Source organism: Malaclemys terrapin, chromosome 1 (assembly GCF_027887155.1).
Source record: "Malaclemys terrapin pileata isolate rMalTer1 chromosome 1, rMalTer1.hap1, whole genome shotgun sequence".
Classification (NCBI taxonomy): Eukaryota; Metazoa; Chordata; order Testudines; family Emydidae; genus Malaclemys; species Malaclemys terrapin.
Window position 1 is genome coordinate 320,247,826 of NC_071505.1, and position 21,198 is coordinate 320,269,023.

General features: G+C 45.3%; 1 long non-coding RNA gene across 1 annotated transcript in view; it reads left to right on the top strand.

The window, feature by feature from the left end:
• The first annotated feature begins 5,438 nt into the window (after window positions 1-5,438).
• LOC128830002 (uncharacterized) overlaps window positions 5,439-21,198 on the top strand; it is a 30,838-nt gene continuing 15,078 nt past the window's right edge. The window contains exon 1 of the long non-coding RNA XR_008443521.1: window positions 5,439-5,522. This is a non-coding gene — a long non-coding RNA (uncharacterized LOC128830002). The remainder of the gene's footprint in view (window positions 5,523-21,198) is intronic.

Genomic DNA, 21,198 nt, shown 5'->3' on the forward strand with positions numbered 1-21,198 from the left:
GAAGATCTGGTGCACTCAGTAATTTTTTAAAAAAGGATTTATGATTAATGGTCATTTTTTCTGTTAGTCTTCATAACTGAAAGTTTCTCCTTCTGCAGAGCTTGAAGAATAAAGTTCTCCTTCAGAGAAAATCATAAAGGATCGCCCTCTTTCTAAATGGCCAATATCTCCTATTATGCTTCATGAGATTGAGTCTAATTGAGACTCAGGCTGTCTTTAATATAAGCAGAGGAAAGATCCTGCTAGTGTGGGGAACTTGCTTGGCTTATACGCTACCCCGGTGGAATTGGCTAGCAAAAGTATCTGAGCCTCATTCCCACTCCCTTTACCTTGCCTGAACTCGAGGCCTCCCGTTCCAGTCTTTTGGATGGCAGAGGCCTATCTGACCTCAAGGACTCCCCTTCCACTCTTTTGGAAGAGTCCTTGTAATCCTGACAAGGCTGGGCCCAGGATTCCTGTGGGGTTTAACCCCCAATCTTGTCACGTTCACTTAGGAAAGGAGCAAGGGTGTCCCCACTCTGGGGAACTCTCTCCACTCTGGATTTTTCCCTGACCCACTGATTATTACATATAATTCTAAGCAAATATAATTTTTTAAACAGCAACTAATTAAAAAAATAAGGAAAAAAATGGAAGAGGTTAACGGAAAACACATAACTCCGCTCTGTGGGCACAGGGAAACCACAAACAGCTGTCAATGGAATGTAAGGGAAGTTCACCGTCTGTTCCTCATACATCCCAGGCCTTGGCTGTGCTGCAGGGTTGCAACAGGTCAGACATTTGCTCTGGCAGTGGCCACACACCCTCAGGTTCTAGATAGCAGGACCCTTCTTCCCAGCGTCAGCCCCCTCCCTTCCGATCAGGGATATGACACTACCCCCTATCTTTGCTAATGTAAGGGGACTGTTGGCCCCTTACTAAAACTTAGTGGGGCTTTTTGGTTGGCCATCTCCCAGTACCAAATAAAAAGGGATGGGCCAATGAGAAATCAGGACCTTAAGACTGACAGTCCCCAGGGCCAATGGGGACAAGCCAATGCTCAAGGTCAGCCTGATTGACAGGGCAGGCAGGCCAATGAGGGAGTCAGCAGCTGGGGGTGGGGGCATCCTCCGTGTGAACTAGAGCTACCTGGGCCAGAGCTGGGCTGAGTTAAGGGGACAGCAGGGGCTTGAGCTGAGCTGGGAAGTGGAGCCATGTGAGCCAGAACCAGACGACCAGACCTGGAGGCAGAGCAGCAGCGCTAAGGCACAATGGAGCTGAGGCTGGAGCTGTCGGGAGCTGAGTGTGGTAAGCAGCTGGGGAGAGCCAAGGGGACCCTGGGCAAAGAGTCCAGTGCAGGGAGATGCCACCAGCCATGAGGCCTTGCAGGTCAGATTTGGAGGGGGATCGGAACCTCAATGGAGGGGCTGACGCTGGGAAGAAGGGCACTGCCACTTACAGTTGAGGGCATGTGGCTACCGTCAGAGCAAGTGCTCGCAGCCAGGGCCTGGGAAGGAGGCCTGGGACATGAGAGGAACTGACTGTGAACTTCCCTTACATTTCATGGCACCCCCAGCTTTTCAGGGATGGGAGGTGAACCCATGTGAATGTAACTCTGGTTCTTTGCTGACCAAAGTCAACTAACTGTGAGTGGGGTGCAGCAGAGGGAAGGGTGAGTGGCCTGTTAAAGGGACATTTGTTCATCATGACAAGTTTCAGAGTAACAGCTGTGTTAGTCTGTATCCGCAAAAAGAAGAACAGGAGTACTTGTGGCACCTTAGAGACTAACAAATTTATTAGAGCATCCGATGCATCCGAAGAAGTGGGCTGTAGTCCACGAAAGCTTATGCTCTAATAAATTTGTTAGTCTCTAAGGTGCCACAAGTACTCCTGTTCTTCTATTTGTTCATCAGACTTTTATACCGCAGGATGGGAAATTGAGGCACAGTACACGGGCCAACTAGTGTGGGGTGGGTGTTTGCTTATGGTCACATCCCTTTGCATCATGGTTGTAGTGTTTTCCAGTATTAATGCTGGGTTCCCTCTCCCTTTTAATAAAAAGTTGTCTTTTATTATACACAGACAGTGCTTGTGAGAGGGGAAGTGTTGCCTCTTAGGGCTTGTCTACACTGCAAAGTTGTCGACAAAACTTTTGTCTTTCACGGGTATTTAAAAAAGTCCCCCCCAGCGAAGACAAAGATTTTGCCGACGCAAGTGGCAGTGTGAACGCGGCTAAGTATTTTGTCGGCAAAAGTGCTGCCAAAGTACTGAAAAAGAGCGTTTACGCATATTGACTTTTAGCGACAAGGCTGTCCATGACACTAAAAGCTGCGTGGTGTAGACAAGCCCTTAGAGGCACCCAAGGGGCAGTGTTTAACTTTCCCAGATTACTTGGATGGCGGCTTGAGCTGATTCTGTTTTGTAGTGTTAAGAGGAAGCCCTAAATATTGAAGCCAGGGCCGGCTCCAGGGTTTTTGCCGTCCCAAGGAGCGGGGGGGGGGGGAAGCCGCGATCGGCGGCAGCTCCACCGTGCCGCTTTCTTCTTTGGTGGCAATTCGGCAGCAGGTCCTTCCTTCTGAGAGGGACAGGGACCCTCCGCCGAATTGCTGCCGAAGAGCCCGACGTGCCGCCCCTTCTCCTTGGCCACCCCAAGCACCTGCTTGCTCAGCTGGTGCCTGGAGCCGGCCCTGATTGAAGCCAGCCCTTTGTGCTGCTGATTCCACTGGCAGAAGGGTTACATCAATGGGAGATTTTTTCACAGTGCGTAGATCAGCTCCACAATTGAGATACAGTGTGCAGAGATTAGACTTTTGGCCTGTGGCTAGATTTTATAAAACAAATTGAGCTTCTACTGTTGCCACCTACTTTCTCAGTGCTGTAACTACATCTACTTTTGTAGTCTTAAATTCTAACTGGATTATGATCCACTTTGGTTTCCATGATGTTAGCCTAGAAGCCGTGGATTTTGCTGGACTTAGCGTGAGCTTTCCCACCCTCTGCCTTCACTTAAACTACTTATAAGGGCGATAATCTGGTTACTGCCAATGTTACTGTGAGGGGTGCCAAAGGCTTCTGCATTGCTACTGGGCCTATTCTATTTATATTTTGACTCAACATTGGATACATGAGCCAACATTACTTCATACATTATCTATTTTTTGCAAATGATGTGGACTCACCTCCCTTTCAAAATTAACATTTCAAGTGCTCTCTTCCTCTCTGGCAGACAGTAGTTCTTGAATGTCCCAGTTATTTGCAATTAGTAGGGTTTTTTGTTTTGTTTTTTTGGCAGCGCAGAGTTTAGTTATGTTACCCATTTGCTGATTAATTGAACCACAACCATCCCGATTTCCTTCATTGTGGGAAGAGTACCAGATTATGGGGACACAAGGGCTGCAGATGTAGGTCACAGATTACAATAAAACAATGTCAACAAAATTCAACAGTGAAAAACATCAAGGAATTTGTGGGCAGTGTTCCACTGACACTGAATGAGGAGGAAAGAAGAGCCCCCAGCCTTATTTTTCTATTCATCAGTGATCAAGGTTGTGCAATTCTATCAGGTTACAATGCAGATTTCCATAACCCCACATCAAGTCCATATGGAGGAATTCCTGCTGGTTCTCTCCACAAAACAATATTGATGAATTTAGAGACTTCCAATCATCAAATAGTTTGAGCCTCCAAGGGCTGGCCTTAGGGAACATGGCACCCTTAGTGAACTCGTATTTTGGCGCTCCTGACCCCCTGGGGCCTGGCACCCCTCCATTGCCCCTGGCCCCTCTGGGCTCTCAGGCTCCCCACTCCTCCTTTGCCCCTAACCCCTGCACCTGCCCTCCTGCGCCCACATGGGGAAACTGACCTGGATTCAGGGAATAGCTGGCTTTGCTGCTTGCTTCCCCGCCTTGAATACTGCTCCTCCATGCACCCTTAGGGGGCTGTGTGTGGGGGGAACGAGGAGCAATGTCAGGCGCTCCCTGCATCCAGGCCACTTTCCCCACCTGGGCTGCGTAAGGGGCGGGCAGGAGAGCAGCAGCTCCTGACGCTCGCCTCACAGCACAGCTCAGGTGGGGAAAGTGACCTGGATGTGCAGAGTGCTTGGTGTTGCTCCTTGCTCCCCACCTTACAGCTCCCTAGGGAGGCACAGAGGAATGCTGTGGACGGGGGGGAGGGGGCAAGAGCAGTATCTGTGCATCAGCGTCACTCCCCATGTTCCTCCATCGGGAGGAAGCAGGGAGAAATCTGGGCACCTCCCACGCAGCACTTTCCTGCCAGCCAGGAGCAGTTTCTGACTACACCAGCAGCGCACACCTATACATTGCTGTACGGCAGACCATTCACCATGACGCCCCTGGGTGGTTGCCCAGGTGGCCCACACCTTAGGCCAGCTCAGAGCTTCAGACCCCACACGCTTGTCAAGACCCACCAGAGTTAGAGACAACTACAGTAACTCCTCACTTAACGTTGTAGTTGTGTTACTGAAAAATGCGACTTTAAGTGAAACGATGTTAAGTGAATCCAATTTCCCCATAAGAATTAATGTAAATAGGAGGGGTTAGGTTCCAGGGAAATTTTTTTTTGCCAGACAAAAGGCATTATATACATTTTAAACAATTTCAAACAAGCAATTTAATACTACAATCATCACTGCTGAGCATGAAGCTTGGGTGAGGTGGTGGAGTCAGAGAGTGGAAGAGGATGGATTGTCCGGCTGCTCCTCTTGCTGTTCTTGCAAGCACAGCTACTGACTTTGCTGGGGGCAGGGATCTCAACCCTCGGCCCATCCACTCCACCCCTTCCCCCAAGCTCCCACCCTTGACCCACCTCTTCTCCCCCTCCCACCTCCTGCCCCTTTACTTTGCATGCTGCGTCCTCGCTCCTCCCCTCTCCCTCCCCTCCCTTCTGAACGCTGCAAGACAGCTGATTGCTGCGGGCAGGAGGCAGGGGGCAGGGGAGGCGTGCGGAGTCCTTGCTCCTTCCCCCTCCCTCCTGCCCGGGGCAATCGGCTGGCTTGTGGTGTTCAGGGGCAGGGGAGGGAGGGGGAGCCTGTGCACTGAGTCCTCGCTCCTCCCCCTCCCTCCTAAATGCCGCAAGCCAGCTGATTGCCGGGAGCAGAGGGAGGAGGGGGAAGGCACTGATCCGCGGGGTCTGCCGGCGGGCAGGAGGCTCTGTGGGGAGGGGGAGGGTTTAGCTGTGGAGAAAGCAGGCAGCCAAACAACATAAGAGTGGAGCTGTCATAACTATAAGGGAAGGGTAATAGCTGTCCTGTGTACAGTACTATAAAAATCCCTCCTGGCCAGAGACTCCAAAATCCTTTTCCATGTAAAGGGTTAAGAAGCTCAGGTAACCTGGCTGGCATCTGACCTAAAGGACCAATAAGGGGACAAGATACTTTCAAATCTTGGGGGGGGGGGGGGGGGGAGGGAAGGCTGTTGTTTGTGTTCTTTGTTTGGGAGTGTGTTCGTTCTCGGGGACTGAGAGGGACCAGACATCAATCCAGGTTCTCCACATCTTTCTAAACAAGTCTCTCCTATTTCAAACTTGTAAGTAAATAGCCAGGCAAGGCGTGTTAGTTTTCCTTTGTTTTTCTCAACTTGTAAATGTACCTTTTACTAGAGTGTTTATCTTTGTTTGCTGTACTTTGAACCTGAGACTAGAGGGGAGTCCTCTGAGCTCTTTAAGTTTGATTACCCTGTAAGGTTAATTTCCATACTGATTTTACAGAGATGATTTTTACCTTTTTCTTTAATTAAAAACCTTCTTTTTAAGAACCTGATTGATTTTTCCTTGTTTTAGATCCAAAGGGGTTTTGGATCTTGATTCACCAGGAGTTGGTGGGAGGAAGGAGGGGGGATGGTTAATTTCTCCCTGTTGTAGATCCCAGGGGGGGTTGGAACTGATTCACCAGGAGTTGGTGGGAGGAAGGAGGGGAATGGTTAATTTCCCCTTGTTTTAAATCCAAGGGGTTTGGATTTGTTTTCACCAGGGAATGGGTGAAGGTTTTTCAAGGCTTCCCAGGGAGGGAATCCATTGAAATGGTGGCAGCCGAACCAGAGCTAAGCTGGTAGTTAAGCTTAGAAGTTTTCATGCAGGCCCCTACATTTGTACCCTAAAGTTCAAAGTGGGGATCCAGCCCTGACAGGAGCATTGCACAACTTTAAAGGAACATGTTCCCTAATTGATCAGCAACGTAACAGTGAAACAACATTAACCGGGATGACTTTAAGTGAGGAGTTACTGTACTCCTTTGTGCCTTGTAGTTAACGTCTGCCAAAGTCTTTCTATTCCATTGGAGCCAGTAAGTCACTTGACCATGTAACAACTAAGGATCAATAAACTGGTCCTACCACTGATCCCAAATAAATCTGCCCCAGAATTTGAATTGATATTTTTATTTTTGAGTTCCAAAAAGTTAGATAACATTTAAAAGAAATTATTTGTTTTCTTATAGCATGTTCTGGCCACGGCTGGAAATGCCTTTGTCACAATCTGGCCCAGCTCCACTCTTGGGATAGACAGCAATCTATTGCAATTGGATCCAACCTCTGACTCCAACATATTTCTAGGCCCCGGTGACTGGGCACTGTTCCTAGCTCAGGTCACCCAGGCACCCTTCCAGGTGAAGGCCTGTGTCTGACAACCTGCTTGGGTAGTAGGACCCTGCAGCTGAGCTGCCTGATACCACAGAACCAGTGCCACAGCTCCCCAATGTCTCACTCATACCCCCAGAGTCCATCTGTCTGTGGGAGCTCTGGGTTCCCAGTTATGCCCTTCAGGGTCAACCTGGCAGCAAAGCCAGATAACACAGGCTTAGCAAAGGAATTTCCTAACCATTGTCTTTACTCTTTAAAAAGTTACAAGAGAGTTACAGATATATGGATAATAATTCATCTTGAATGCAGTGTCCGTCCCATATCTCGCCCCCCCCCCCAACCCCGGCATCTGATCTCACCCTGTCAGTTTCAAGTCAACATCCTGTAGGGTGACCAGACAGCAAGTGTGAAAAATCAGGACAGTGGGTGGGGGGTAATATGAGCCTATATAAGAAAAAGTCCCAAAAATCGGAACTGTCCCTATAAAATCGGGACATCTGGTCACCCTAACATCCTGAGGCGAGGCAGAGTCATTTTTCTGTCTTCTCTTCTCTCCAGCCTAGTCTGCTTACATATGGCAATGAGATGGTCCCCTGCTTAGAAAAGCAGCCACCTTTTACAACCATCTCTGTCTCATTTCTGCCTATGTGATTTTGCTGGAAGGAGGAGGGGAGGTTTTCCTGTTCCCTCCTCCCTCCCTGTAAAGTTTCTAATTACAGAGTCTATTCAAAGTCAAAGGCCCTGCCAATAAAAAATCCCTATTGTTCCAGTGGGGAAGAGTCACACAAATCAGGCAGAAGAGATGGAGACTTGCAGGGCTTGTATTTCACTCTCTCCTCAGACTGTGCTAAAAGATAAACATTGATCATTATAGACAGTAAAGCAAAGCAGAGATTAAACAACAATTATCCTCTCCAGTCATCGTTCAACCCATACAACATGCTGACTCTTGAAAGGTGGTTCTTAAATCAAGTCCCATACCTGCTCTTCTGGCTCTGTGCTTGCAATGGGTTCCTTTGTTTGCTTCTATTGAGTGCATCACTTTTCCCTAAACTTAATGTAAGCAGAGTCAGGATAAGCTCTACCCTGACATCTGGTGGTGAATTATGGCAAGGGTGGAAAAGAACTTCAGGGGCTGATCTTGTTTGCACCCACCCGCCTAGCCTGGGACAACAAGAACTGAAAGTGGTTACTTTGGCTGGTGTGGGATCCCCAGTTTCTCTGTTATTGGGGCAGGAAGTGTTGTTACCCTGATTCTGTGAATCAAGGCGAGTGGAACTGTTGTATGACAGAGGGACTCACCCGTAACTAAGTAGCACTTGCTAGACAAGGGGCATGGGTTACAAAACCCAGTGAATTGAGAGAGGTTAGGGACAGGTATGTGTACCTGATAGTATGGGCCCCTTTTGGGGGTCTGGAATACCAATTGCACTACTCCCTCTCTCCACTGTTGAATAGCAGAGGCTAAGTTTGTTTCCATTAGGAGTCTAGCTAGAAGTTACTGAACTGAATTCACTTTGGGCCAATAGTGCACCAGCACTGGGGTTCCCCTACTACAAGCTGAAATCACTAAGAGTTGAAATCACTAAAAGAGCTAAAATTGCTGAGCTGAGATCACTGAGTGCTGTGTTAATCTGTGGGGGACCCTGAAGATATATTGCTAAGCAGCTGACAGAACCGAGCAGTTGGTGGGACGGTTGGAGTGGCCCGTGGGACAATTGGAGCGGCCCATGGAACAGTGAGCGGAGCGGAGCTGAGCCATTTGCGGGGGCAGCTGTAGCGGTTCATGGGACGGCTGGTGGAGTGGCTGGCAGAGCTGAGTAGTTTGTGAGACGGTTGGAGCGGCCCACAGAACGGGGAGCAGAGCGGAGCAGTTTGCGGGGACGGCTGGAGGAGCGGCGTGGTGCGGCTGGTAGAGTGGAGCCATTCGTGGTAAAGGTGCAGCAGAACTCCACGGAGAGGTGGGGCAGTCGGCCTCGGACCACGTAAGGTGCCCCTTAACATCCCGTGTGCCCCCCCCCCCGCATTTCCCGCCCAGGCTGGGGGGGTAAAACTCTGCAGATAAACTTTTGAACTCTGGGGCGGCACTGACCAGGGACAGAGAATTTGGGGTTGTTGGACTTTGGGGTGATTGGACTTAAGACCCTGAGGGGAAAAAGGACTCTGCCAAACTTACTTGGGGGTGGGTCTTCTGCTCATGGTTTGTGTTATGAATCCTGTTTGTGGTGTTTCCCCAACATAATGCCGCATTGTTTCCCTCCTTTATTAAAAGGCTTTTGCTACACTCAGACTCCGTGCTTGCAAGAGGGGAAGTATTGCCTCCTAGAGGTACCCGGGGGGTGGTATGTAATTGTCCCAGGTCACTGGGTGAGGGCTCGAGCCAGTTTTGCATTGCGTTATTGAAACGGAACCCCTAGATACTGAACCCGGCCCTTGTTGCTGCCAACTCAGAGGGGCAGAAGGGTTACATTAAGGTGAGCTGCTCCCCGTGTGTATCTGGAGTTGTAGCTGCTCACTTTTGTTTTGGGAGGGGGTTAGGGCTCTGGGCTAGGGGTGCAGGCTCTGGGGTGGGGCCAGGGATGGGTGTTTGGGGTGCAGGAGGGGCCCCAAGTTTGTTGGGGGCTTTGGGCTGGGAGTTGGAGTGCAGGAGGGAGTCAGGGCTCTGGGATGGGGGTGCAGGCTCTGGGGTGAGGCTGGGAATGAAGGGTTTGGGGTGCAGGAAGCGGTTCCGGGTTTGGGGGGCTCAGGGCTGGGGCAGGGGATTGGGGTGCGGACTTACCTCTGGCAGCTCCCGATCAGCGTCACAGCTGGGGTGCACTGCGGACCGTGCTGTGCCCTGGAAGTGGCCAGCAGCAGGTCTGGCTCCTAGACAGAGGTGCCCAAGCAGCTCCGTGCAATTCTCACCCTCACGCACTGCCCCCGCCCCAGTTGCCAGCCAATGGGAGTGTGGAGCCAGTGCTCGGGGCAGGGGCAGCACGCCGAGCCCCGTGGCCCCCCTGCCTAGAAGCCAGACCCGCGGCTGGCTGCTTCTGGGGCATAGTGCGGCATTGGAAGAGGTAGGTACTAGCCTGCCTTAGCTGGGTAGCACCGCCGACGGGACTTTTAACGTCCCAGTCGGCGGTGCTGCCCAGAGCAAGGCTACCCAGCACCTTACATGCTGTGACCCACTAGTGGGTTGCAACCCATTGTTTGAAAAACACTGCCCTAGGTTACCTCCTACCAGGCCTTCCGGGCTATGGTTAGTTTGATGGAAAGCTTTTTAGTAATTAAATGTGGAAAGTAAAAATACCTTCCACTTGTTCTTTCCCTGTATTTGGTCTGATTGCTGTCATTTATAGTGTGGATCAATGTACGAAGGGGGCTTTGAAGCTGTATTCTGATTTCTGCAGCACACTGTATATTCAGTGATGGTAAGCACTGATTTTACACCAGTAATCTTGGAGTTCTGTCAGTATGTGGCGTTCTCTTTCATCACAAAGCAGAGAGAAAATGTCCAAGGCCTGACCCTCAGTTGGTGTAAAATGATGCAGCTTCACTGACATCAACAGAGCCACACTAGTTTATACCAGCAGAGAATCTGGCCCTCGAAGCCTTCTAAAGATACACTATTTCTGTGGAGCTCACCACTGAAAGTTTTCAGTAAATACACAAACAGTATATATATATATATATATATATATATAAACCTTCTAAGTCAACATCTACTTTGTAATTTGGATCTCCCAGTGCCTCTTGTCTTGTCTACAACTTCCTTGTAGATTGTACACTCCTTAGGGCAGGAACTGTGGGTATGTAATCACAGGGTCCAGTATATATAGACATACCTGAGCTAGCTTTATTCTAACTAGCATAGGTACCAGTAACAGTGAAGCCACGGCACCATGGACTTCAGCATGGGCCCTAGGTACTTATTTGGGCAGTGGGATGATTCACATAATTGGAATGTTAAAATCAGTGGTTATAACCTACTTACAAAGGATTGAGTTGGCAAAGGGGTGAGGGAATGGCACTCTATCACAACTGGCATTACCTGTTTCTGAGTCACTGACAAATTGGAAGAAAATTATCTGGAATGCTTATGGATCAATGTCCTAACAGATAAAGCACAAGATGGGGCATTAGTTGTCTGCTACACACCATCAAATCACACTAAGGAACAGGATGACCACTTTCTTATGCACCTATCTATAATGTATAGGGGGGAAAAAAGCTGTGATATCATGTGGGACTTCAGCATAGGCACTCAATGTAAATTGGAGATTTGATGCTGCCAGTACAAAAACATCCTCAGCATTTCTAAATGTTACATATAAACTGAAGAAGAGCTCTGTGTAGCTCAAAAAAATTGCCTCTTTCACCAACAGAAATTGGTTCAATAAAAGACATTACTTCACTCACTAGGCCTTTTATTACACAGAAGATCCTTTTTAACTGTTCATATAACATTAACTTTCTTCCTCACCCACCTTGTTTCTCTAATATCCTGGGTCCAACATAGCTACAACAACACTGCAAATAGTAAAAGTCCTGTCAGTCTGACAGCAATCCTGGGGAAGATAATGGAGTGGCTGATACAGGACTCAACTAATAAAGAATTAAAGGAGGGTAATATAATTAATGCTGATCAACATGGGATTATGGAAAGAAGATTCCATCAGACTAATTTGATATCTTTTTTTGGATGAGATTACAAGTTTGGTTGATAAAGGTAGTAGTGTTCAGGTAATATAGACATCTGTGAGGTATTTGACTTGGTCCCTCATGTTTTGATTAAAAAACTAGAACAATACAAAATTAACAGAGCACATTACATAGATTAAAAACTGGCTAAAAACTCGTAAAATGTCACTGTATATGGGGAATCATCATCAAGTGGGTATGCTTATAGTATGGGTCCCACACGGACTGCTTCTTGGGCCTATGCTGGTTAGTATTTTTATCAATGATCTGGAAGAAAACACAAAATCACTGATAAAGTTTGCAGATGACACAAAAATTGGGGAAATGGTAAGTAAAGAAGACAGATCACGGATACAGATTGATCTGGATTGCTTGGTTAACTGGGCACAAGCAAACAATATGCATTTTAATATGGCTAACTGTAAATGTATACATCTAGGAACAAAGAATGCAGGTCAAATTTACATAATGGGGATCACTATCCTGGGAAGCCGTGTCTCTGAAAAGTATTTGGGGCTCATGGTGGAATCAGCTGAACCTGAGCACCCAGGGTGATGCTGTGGCCAAAAGGGGAATCTTGAGTAGGAGTCAAGAGGTTATTTTACCTCTGTAATTGGCACTGAGGAGACTGCTGCTGGAATACTGTGTCTAGTTCTGGGGACCACAATTCAAGAACAATGTTGAAAATTGGAAGGGGATCAGAGGTGAGCCACAAGAATGATTAAAGGATCAGAAAATCTGTTTTACAATGATAGACTCAAGGAGCTCAATCTATTTATGGAGAACAAATAGTTGATAAAGGGCTCTTCAGACTAGAAGACAAAAGTATAGCAAGATCCAATGGCTGGAAGTTGAAGCTAGACAAATCCAGACTGGAAATCAAGTGTAAATTTTTAATAGTGAGGATAATTAACCATTGGAACAATTTATCAAGTTTCATGGTGGAGATTCTCCATTACTATTTTAAAATTAAGATTGGATTTAAAAAAAAGAAGATATGCTATAGTCCAAAAGGAATTCGTTTGTGGAAGTTCTATGGCCTGTGTTATACAAAAGAGACTAGACTAGATGATCACAATATTCCCTTCTGCCCTTGGAAGAGCAAATGGACTGGTTCTCAAGACAGTATAATTTAGATGTGTTTGTATTTCCAGCTTGCCAAGGGTTAATGTCAAAGATTTTGGTTCAGATCAGCCAAACCGTTGAGGGTTTGGCTGGTTATCTGAACTTTTAGTCTTAAACATACATAGGGAGCAAGACTCATCTGGAAGTTCATATTTAATATCAAACCCTACAATCTTGGCTAATCTTCTGGCCGGTTCCCAAGGGCTTTGGGTTTTCTTTATGAGGGGCAGGCGTGGGTCAGTTAGAGTGGGCCGGGCTGGGAAGAAAGAAAGAAAATATCCCCACTAGTTTCCTACATTTTTCTTGCCTGCCTTCTTGCTGGGTCCATCTCCCCCGTTGGCCCAGAGCCAACAAGGGATGTGACATGAAAGGTGGTGTGGGTGTAGTCGGCACTAACAGGAACCTCTGCATCATGGAGGAGGCTGAAGGTTTGCTGGGACAGGGGACTTTGCCTGCTAGTAATCATCAGAAGGGAAAAGGTGGCCAGTAGAGATGGGAATGGAATTGTTCTGCTCAGGGGAGAGAGGGGGCCAGATTAGGATGAGGAACGCAGCAGAGTTCACTTTGGCTCCATCCCTCAGGTTAGAATCATTGGGGGAATATGCATGTTCTAAGGGTTAACATCACAGAACATGTCAGCGCTGTGTGGAAGAGAACGGAACAGAAATTCCTGAGGGAAGGAACCCTAAAAGCAGCTGTAGACCAGAGCTCTCCTATAAAGAGAAACAGCCAAGCCTGAGGCTTAGGTCAGGGTTTCATACGTAATATAGTTTGGAAGGTCCTTTCTGTTAATGAACCAGGCCCCAGGAGAAGTAACTTTCTTTAGACTCAGCAAGCGTGTAAGGAGACTACGTCCAACCATGCAATGGGAGTACTCCTTGAGTGGATGGGACTTGTATTTTGCTGGATTCAACCCAGGATTTTTATGAATTTATGCAAAGTGGTAAAAAGAGCCAAAGAGCATGTTGGTACTGATTTCCCCAGTGTTATTTACATCTCTGCATCTGTTTTGACTTGGTAGCTTTTTGTTCTTGCTTTTCACAGGGGTAAATAACTACACAGTGTGTAAGGCAGTGGAGAATCAGGCCTCCAATTTGTGTAAACTGCGAGGTATCTGGGCTGGAAAGAAGGGCCTGAAAGAGAGGAGGATCTAGTTGTGATGGAATGCACCCCTGTATTCACACCTACACCTGTAATAATCTGTGTACAAAGTATGCCTATGAGGCATCCTTTGAAAATTCATAACTTGCTGATCAGTAATATCATGGTAAAATGTGTACAGCAGCATTGTGGGAGCAGTTATAAACTTTCCCCTCTATAATGTTAAGTGCATCGCAAGGCACCCCAGGTTGCAGGGCAAAAGTGACAGTCCCCCACTGCTCTGGATAGCACCCCAGTATGTCACACTAGTGGCAGATGAAAATGTTGCCAGTTTAGAAAGGGGGGATGTCATAATGGAATTAAAAAGGAGTGGGAAAGAGCTCAGTATTCATACTTTTAAATAGCTGGCGAAGGCCCTTATATATCTGTTGGATACAGCAGATTGTCCCCGGTGTCTTAATGAGGGATCTTTCAGGCCGCACCTTGTTATAGCACCTCATAGAGCACGTCTATAGTTTGTATTCCCTTATTTTGTTACTATGACTTTTTAAAACTACAGTTTAGCTTGTGAGCAACAGAGCACTTATCGTCAAACCGCTTTCTAATCGCCTGATTAATCCTCTGCGAGGAGGTATTACCCCCAATTGTACAGGCGGGGAAGCAGAGGCAGAGAGGGTAGACTGACTCGTTCAAGACACGGACTGAGCCAGCGTTAGGACTCAGGAATCTCTGACTCCCAGTCACATGCTGAGGCCACAGGACACTTCTTAAAAGATTACACAAATGTTTCTCATTTTCCATTTCAAGGAGACAATTGATTCAATGTATTTTTAGGCCATTTGCAGCATAGCAGCAGGTTGACACTATTAGGCAAACAATAAGCTCTATCGAGCTGACTCTGATGCCCACTTGAAGGTCACAAGCTCTCTCAGGCCCCAGCCAAAAGCGGATTGGTAGCGCTCCCGCCATAGGTAATCAGTATCACTTCAACTATTAAACAAAATGAAGCAATGGAGACGCAGCCCCAGAGCACAGTGCTTGGGTTCAAGGTGACTGGGGGCACTTCCCACTTCAAGCTGTGTTTGGTACCAACGCTCTGGGGTGTCCCACTCATTCCATTCAGAGCTGGAAACAGAAAACACGATGAACTTGTCTTTTGCATTTTCAAACCAACAGTTCCTCGGGAGAGTGAGAATAGACCACTGAGAGAAACAGTAAAGTTAAAGTGACAGCAGCTCTGAGATATGAACACCTGGGCTGAGCCAGGTTGGCATGTTTAGGCCTGAAGTTTCACCTCTGGCACATTGTTCATGGTACATACGATTCACTAAAGAACATCCTCAAGGAGGGGCTGTCTTCTGAAAGCTCCAAGGTATTTTTATTAGTTCCTGTCTCTCTGATCAGCAGTGCAACATGGGAAGGTAAATATAGAAGCAGAAGGCAGCCCAACCACACTAGCAAAAGGGTTGAGCATGCATTAAAACCTGTTTTGGGAAAGGGCTCGGCTGGTGAAGTCAGATTGGTCATGCACATATTGAATGCAGGGAGATAGAACTGGCAAGCCCATCAGTGAACTAATAAATTATTTGCATACATCAAGCACCTTTCATCCTAAAGAGCCTAAAGTACTGTACACACGGTATGTTGTCACTTACCTGCCGAGGAAACTCAGCCACCTCTGCAGAATCCAAGGTGCCCCAGCCAGACTGCACAAGAGTTCTAATGAGGCAAAGTGAAGAATCTCTTCTCTATTTGAAACTGCAGGAGCAATCTAGGTAGATAAATTGTCAATTACGCAAGCTGGATTTTGGCCATGACTACAGGGAGGAAATGTCAGTAGTGCAATGGATTCTCTCATAACCCACGGCCAAATCTGCCCTTAGATCGCTGAAATCTGGAGTAATTTCACTAACTTCAGTGGAATCGCTCTGTAGTTACATTAGAGTCCCAGCGCAGAATCACAGGAATACGAATAGAGCTTTTCTTTTAAGTCTCATGTAAATTACTTAGACAAGAGTGGCACTGTGAGGCCTTGGGGGAAGAGAGCTTTGGAAGGACCCCGTTTCCTGACCAGGAGAAAGGTTCTAGTCACGTGTTTAAAAGCTAAATGCTTGGAACAATGGGAGTGGTATATTGGCCCTCCCTACCCCATCCCACCTCAAAAGAGAAAAATATTTCTGACAAAGATCCCCACTGTAAATCTGGAAGGCATTTTTTCAGCACGATTATCAACTGGAGAGCAGGTAGCAGATTGCTGTTAGAAACCCCACACACTTTTTATGCCCCCCCCCCATTGAGTATGATACTTTTGTTTTGCTAGGACTGATATCGAGGCTAATCTGAGCTTCAAGCTCACCAGCAATTCCTTTGAACTTCAGCCAGAAATGCATCTTTTCCACAAGAGCTGGATGAGTTTCAGATTTCTTGCTTCCTTGAAGGAGGTTTTTTTGTCTACCAACTTTGAGCTGTGCTCAGTTCACAGCCTCTTTGACACATTCAGTCTCTGCTAGTTCAGTTCATGCACAAACTGAACAGTCAGAACGTATCAGTGGACAGGTAGCAGTTAGAGTGCCCGAAGTCACGATGGTTTGGGGCAGGTGATGCACTTCAGATTCTTCCAAGGTAAATCTAGCTAGTCCTGTATTATTAAACTTTGGATTGCAATGACATGCACAAATACAATATTTATATCATAACTAGATATCTAACTTATTAATTATATATACAAAGATATATATTGTATTATTAATTTATATGCCATCTTTCCTCTGACGACTGCAAAGCACTTAAGAAGACAAGCAAAGAATATCACCATTTTACGGATGGCAAAAGAAAGACTAAGAGATCTGCCCAAGGTCAGACAGCAGAGTCAGGAATGGAACCCAAGGCCCTATTCATTCACAGCAGGATGCAAGTAGTCCCATTTCCTTTAATTGCAATTACTTGGCTCCTATACAGGGGGCACACAAGGCTCAAAGGCCCAGTTCAAAGCCTACTGGTATCAATGGAAACACTCTCAGTGACTTAAAAAGAACTTGAGATCAGTCCCGAATCCAGAATACTCTCTAATATTTTGAAGCAACCATTCCACAATGACAATATTTAGCAACAAAAATTGCAGCATAGAAATGGTTATCAAATTAATCAACATGTTAATAAATGTAAAAATAGCCTGTGCCCATTGAGGTAGCTAAAATGTTAATCTTAGTGCCCATTTGAAAGTAAAAACTCACTAACAATTGGTAAATTCTCAGAAAATTAATTCTCTATTATGTACGTGCTGTAAGTTAGCAGACTATGTCACTAAGCACTACTAGATTATTCATACATAAGAAATTTAATTCCTGCTGTAAATGAAGATCTTAATCCATAATATTCACACGTGTGTAGAGAGAAGATGTACATGTGTGGCATTAATAATGCATTAAGCTTGAAGACAGCGGCTAGTTTTGAATTCATTCTGCAAAATGCAGGTGTCTACCTGAGACCACCTCTCCCCCATGCTATACTTTTTGCAGTTGAGCTCAGCAGATATGCTAGCCCCTCCTTGATGTAAGAGACGAGGAGCGGCTAGCAGCATATACTTTGAGGAGTTTTCATTTCCCCTTTTTGGTCCAAAATAGCCAAATTTATTGACCTTCAGGGCATTCTACATTTTTAGAGACGCTTCTAGCAAGGAAGTGCTGCTGGAGGGGGCAGTATTTATGGGTATTTTCCCTCCTTTATTTATAGTGGAAGTTGCTCCTGGATGTGTGTGTTCCAATTTGTGTTTCTAAAGAAGTGTAATGCATGGCTTTGGATTGGCACTTGTTTTGTATATTCATTCTTATAAATGTAAATCAAATATCAGTCCAACTCAGGGTCTTACAGTATTATACAGGGAATTACTGAATACTTTAATTTGTTACAGTTAATGAGTCAAGCTATTCTTTTTCCTCAAACTTAGCGGAATACATATTGTCCTTAGATATATGCAATTATTTCTGCCTCTCAGAAAAGAGGCTGGGGATAAGACCCACAAGTAATACCTTAGATAAGTCTGAGAAATGGTAGTGAGGGGTAGAGCTACACACACGGGCAGAATGGGATCTGCATCTCTTATTCTATGTGCAAAATTCTAGTTCTGGTTTTGTTTACACTCCTCATCAAGGGAAGTGCCAGAAAAACCGCATGGATGTTTTGGAAAATAGCAAGGACTTGAGAATGACGACAGCACTTAAATAACACATTCCATCTTCAAAGGGTTTTATAAACATTAATTAACCCTCACAACACTCCTAGGAAGCAGGTGGTATCGTTTAACAGGAGAAACTGACGCAGCAGGGCTAAATGCCTCACCTAAAATGACAGAGAAAGTCAGTTGCAGAGCTAGAAGAGGGTTCCTATTTCTCAGCCAGTGTTCACTCTACCTAAGTGTACCTAACACTAAACTTCCAAATGCAGCTTCTGCACTTCGTTGCAGGTGTCTGGTGTGGCCACCTGCTAAAAGTTCAAAGGAAGTTAAAATAAAACACAAACAAATGTGTACCCAACTCAAATAAAAGGACAAGTTCACCATATGTCTTCACTTCACCACTGTCAAAACAGCCCTGAAAGAGGCTAAGACACTCCACCATAGTACAGCAATCCAGATCTGCTTCCTTCACATTATCATGGCCTCTGTCAGCCTTCACCTTTTTATAGAGGCTGTGAAGCAGAATCCATGTAGGAACCTCTGACTCTTCTCCTGGAAGTGGCTTGCAGTTTACAGTAAATCTGGAAACAAGTGTCCAACATGGAACCTTTCTGGAAGAATGGCTTTTGTTTAAAAAAGCATTTATTTTCCCAGCCTGGGCCAAAGAGTAGAGATAAGAGATCAAAATGCTTTATTTATACATTGGTAATATTTGGCTGCCTGACTGTTTCTCTAGGACTCATGCCTCTGGCAACTGAGATTTCCTTTTCTCAGTCTCCTCTTTATCTAGATTCTTATATTTGTGACCAACATCATAGTATCTGAGCATGTCTTTATGATTAAATCAGTATCTACACCAAATAAAATCAACCTCAATCGCCCCAAAGGGGCAAGGTTTTAATCTCTGAATTTCAGAAGGTTAGAAGCTTCTGGGTAAATATTTTTACTGTTCGGATAATTTTAGTGTGTGCTAAATTCTTAAGGGCCTCTTTTTCCTATGGATATTTAAAATGGTACCTTTTAAGTCAGATACTGAAATACAAAAGCAAAAAAGATAGGTTTAGCAACAGATTGACTGTAATAATAAGAGTACAAGCACACAAAGGCAATCTTGAAGGTGTGATGAAGGGATAATTGCATAGAGGGTAAATGTCTCACCAAAATATTTCTGTGGTACTCATTTATCTTCATAAATTCCATTCCCCCCATTAGATCCTATGCTTTTGCGGTGGGGGTGTGGGGGGGGGAAGAAGTGGGCTGCATGGATCTCATACTTAAGAAACCTCTAATGAAAAACTCATGTGAGAATTGGAAGGGAAACTGAAGGGTAAAACACCAGGGTGGAGTAATGTCCTCTAAAAAACATCAGTCTGTTTTGAGATGGAACACAAGAAAAGAGTTGGAAAAAGCCTGTAATTAAAGAAGGGATAAACAAAACAACACTGAATTCTGAAATTGGAGCTGCACTTTTCACTTTTATAATATTTCAAAGCAGTTGCGAGAGGAGGAAAAAGGAGCAAACTGCAAGACTGTTGCAAGTGAAGAGGAGTTTTAATGGGTCTAACTTGATTAAATCACTTAACTCGGTGTTCTTATGCTTGGAATGAAAAATCACCTTCTCGTATGCGTAACAGACTTTTAAGCTATGATAGAGCTAAATAGTTTTGCTCCAGATTTGGTAAATCTCTTCATTTGAAAGTCTACAGTTCTTTAAAGCAAAAAAAGAGAAAGTCCATAACTTTGCCTGGATTTCCTGAAAAAGCACTGAACCATAGATTACTCATCAATGGACCCCGGGTATAGAAAAAAATGATGCGTACTGTGTCAAACTTCATTGAGAAGAAAGGAAGGAGAAAAACTCAACTAAGGAGTTGATACTGACTGAGATGACATTTAACAAGGAAACATTTGAGTGACTTTGAAATGGAATAACGGGAAACATCGGGCAACTTTAGAATCACAGTTAATATTGGACATGAGGAAGAAGTGCAGCTTCTTCTTGGGGGTAATTCAGCACCAGTAACTGCATTAGTATGGAGGAAAGTCCTTGTGTCTTGCATGTGACAACCAAACCAGAAGCCAGACAAAGAACTGGAAGCAAAGCAGTTGAGGAGAAAAACCATTTTTTCCCTTTACAGTAGCTCTGGGAATAAGTAGGAATCAATCACATCCCAAGTGATTAAATATGATGAAGGCTTGTCAGCAAGAGACATCCTGCAATGGGAGCTGAGCAATTTGAATCCCAACATCTTGATAATTTGTTTTAGAGGTGATAAAATTGAAAAGAGCATGACATGGAGGATAGATCTATCAATGGCTATTAGCCAGGATGGGCAGGGATGGTGTCCCTAGCCTCTGTTTGCCAGAAGCTGAGAGTGGAAGACAGGGATAGATTACCTGTTCTGTTCATTCCCTCTGGCACACCTGGCATTGGCCACTGTCAGAAGACAGGATACTGGGCTAGATGGACCTTTGGTCTGGACCTAGTATGGCTGTTCTCATGTTCTTAATTAAATTCTAGAACATAGGGACCATGTCTTCCTCTGTGGGTGCACAACACCTAGCACAATGGAGCCTCAATCCTGACTGGGGCCTTGGCGTGCTACTGCAATCTCAATATTATAACTAATGGACAAGAATAATTTAAAAGCACATCAGCAGAGGGAAGAAAGGGAGCTCCAGATGGGCCAACATCTCTCTTACACAGAGTTCATTTTGGCATCATCATATGACTTCGGAAACAAACATATATTGTTCTGCTCTTACGGTAGGTCTAAACAGGAAAAAAATAAAAGAATCCCCCATGTCTGGCCTGGGTCAGCTGACGTGGGCTTGCGTGACTATGGCTGTGGGGCTGAAAAATCGCTGTGTGGAGACATTCAGGCTCGGGCTGGAGCCAAGCTCTGGGACCTACACAGAGCCAGAATCAGTTGACCCAGGCCAGCCGTGGGTCTTTTATCCCCGTGTAGATGTATGCTTAGTCACTCAGTTGTATTTTTTTTAATCACTTATTAGTCAAAATGCAGATGTATCAACATTAGATCATCCTCCCATGATTTTACAGAAAGTTCCAATGCAAGCCAATTTAATATGCAAAGTCTGGTAAGCTTCATGACCAATTACATTTAACATAGAACAGATCAAAGTTAATATTTACAGGCATTATATATATGGCACATACTGTAGCTTCTGCATTACTGGGGGATTTTTGAGAGAGACAGGTTTAACTTAGAACACAAAGAAAACCAAATTGATTAGCCAAAAACGCACTAGAACTGATATCAGTCTTATCAAATTTACTGGTATCCACAAACTTTGTATTCAGCTTTCCCTTTAGAATAACAGTGTGCTTTTTGTTTGTTTAAAAAGGCACCAACTTTAAACACTGGGGTCCATCCTGCACTATTGCAATACATTCTATTTAGGGCTGTCTCTGAAAGCTACTCAAGCTTCAGTTAGTGCAATATGTCATTACCTTTTAAAGAGGGCAGGCTATTATTAGCACATAAAACCTGTGCTCCATGCTCTGTACTGGCTCTCAGTTCA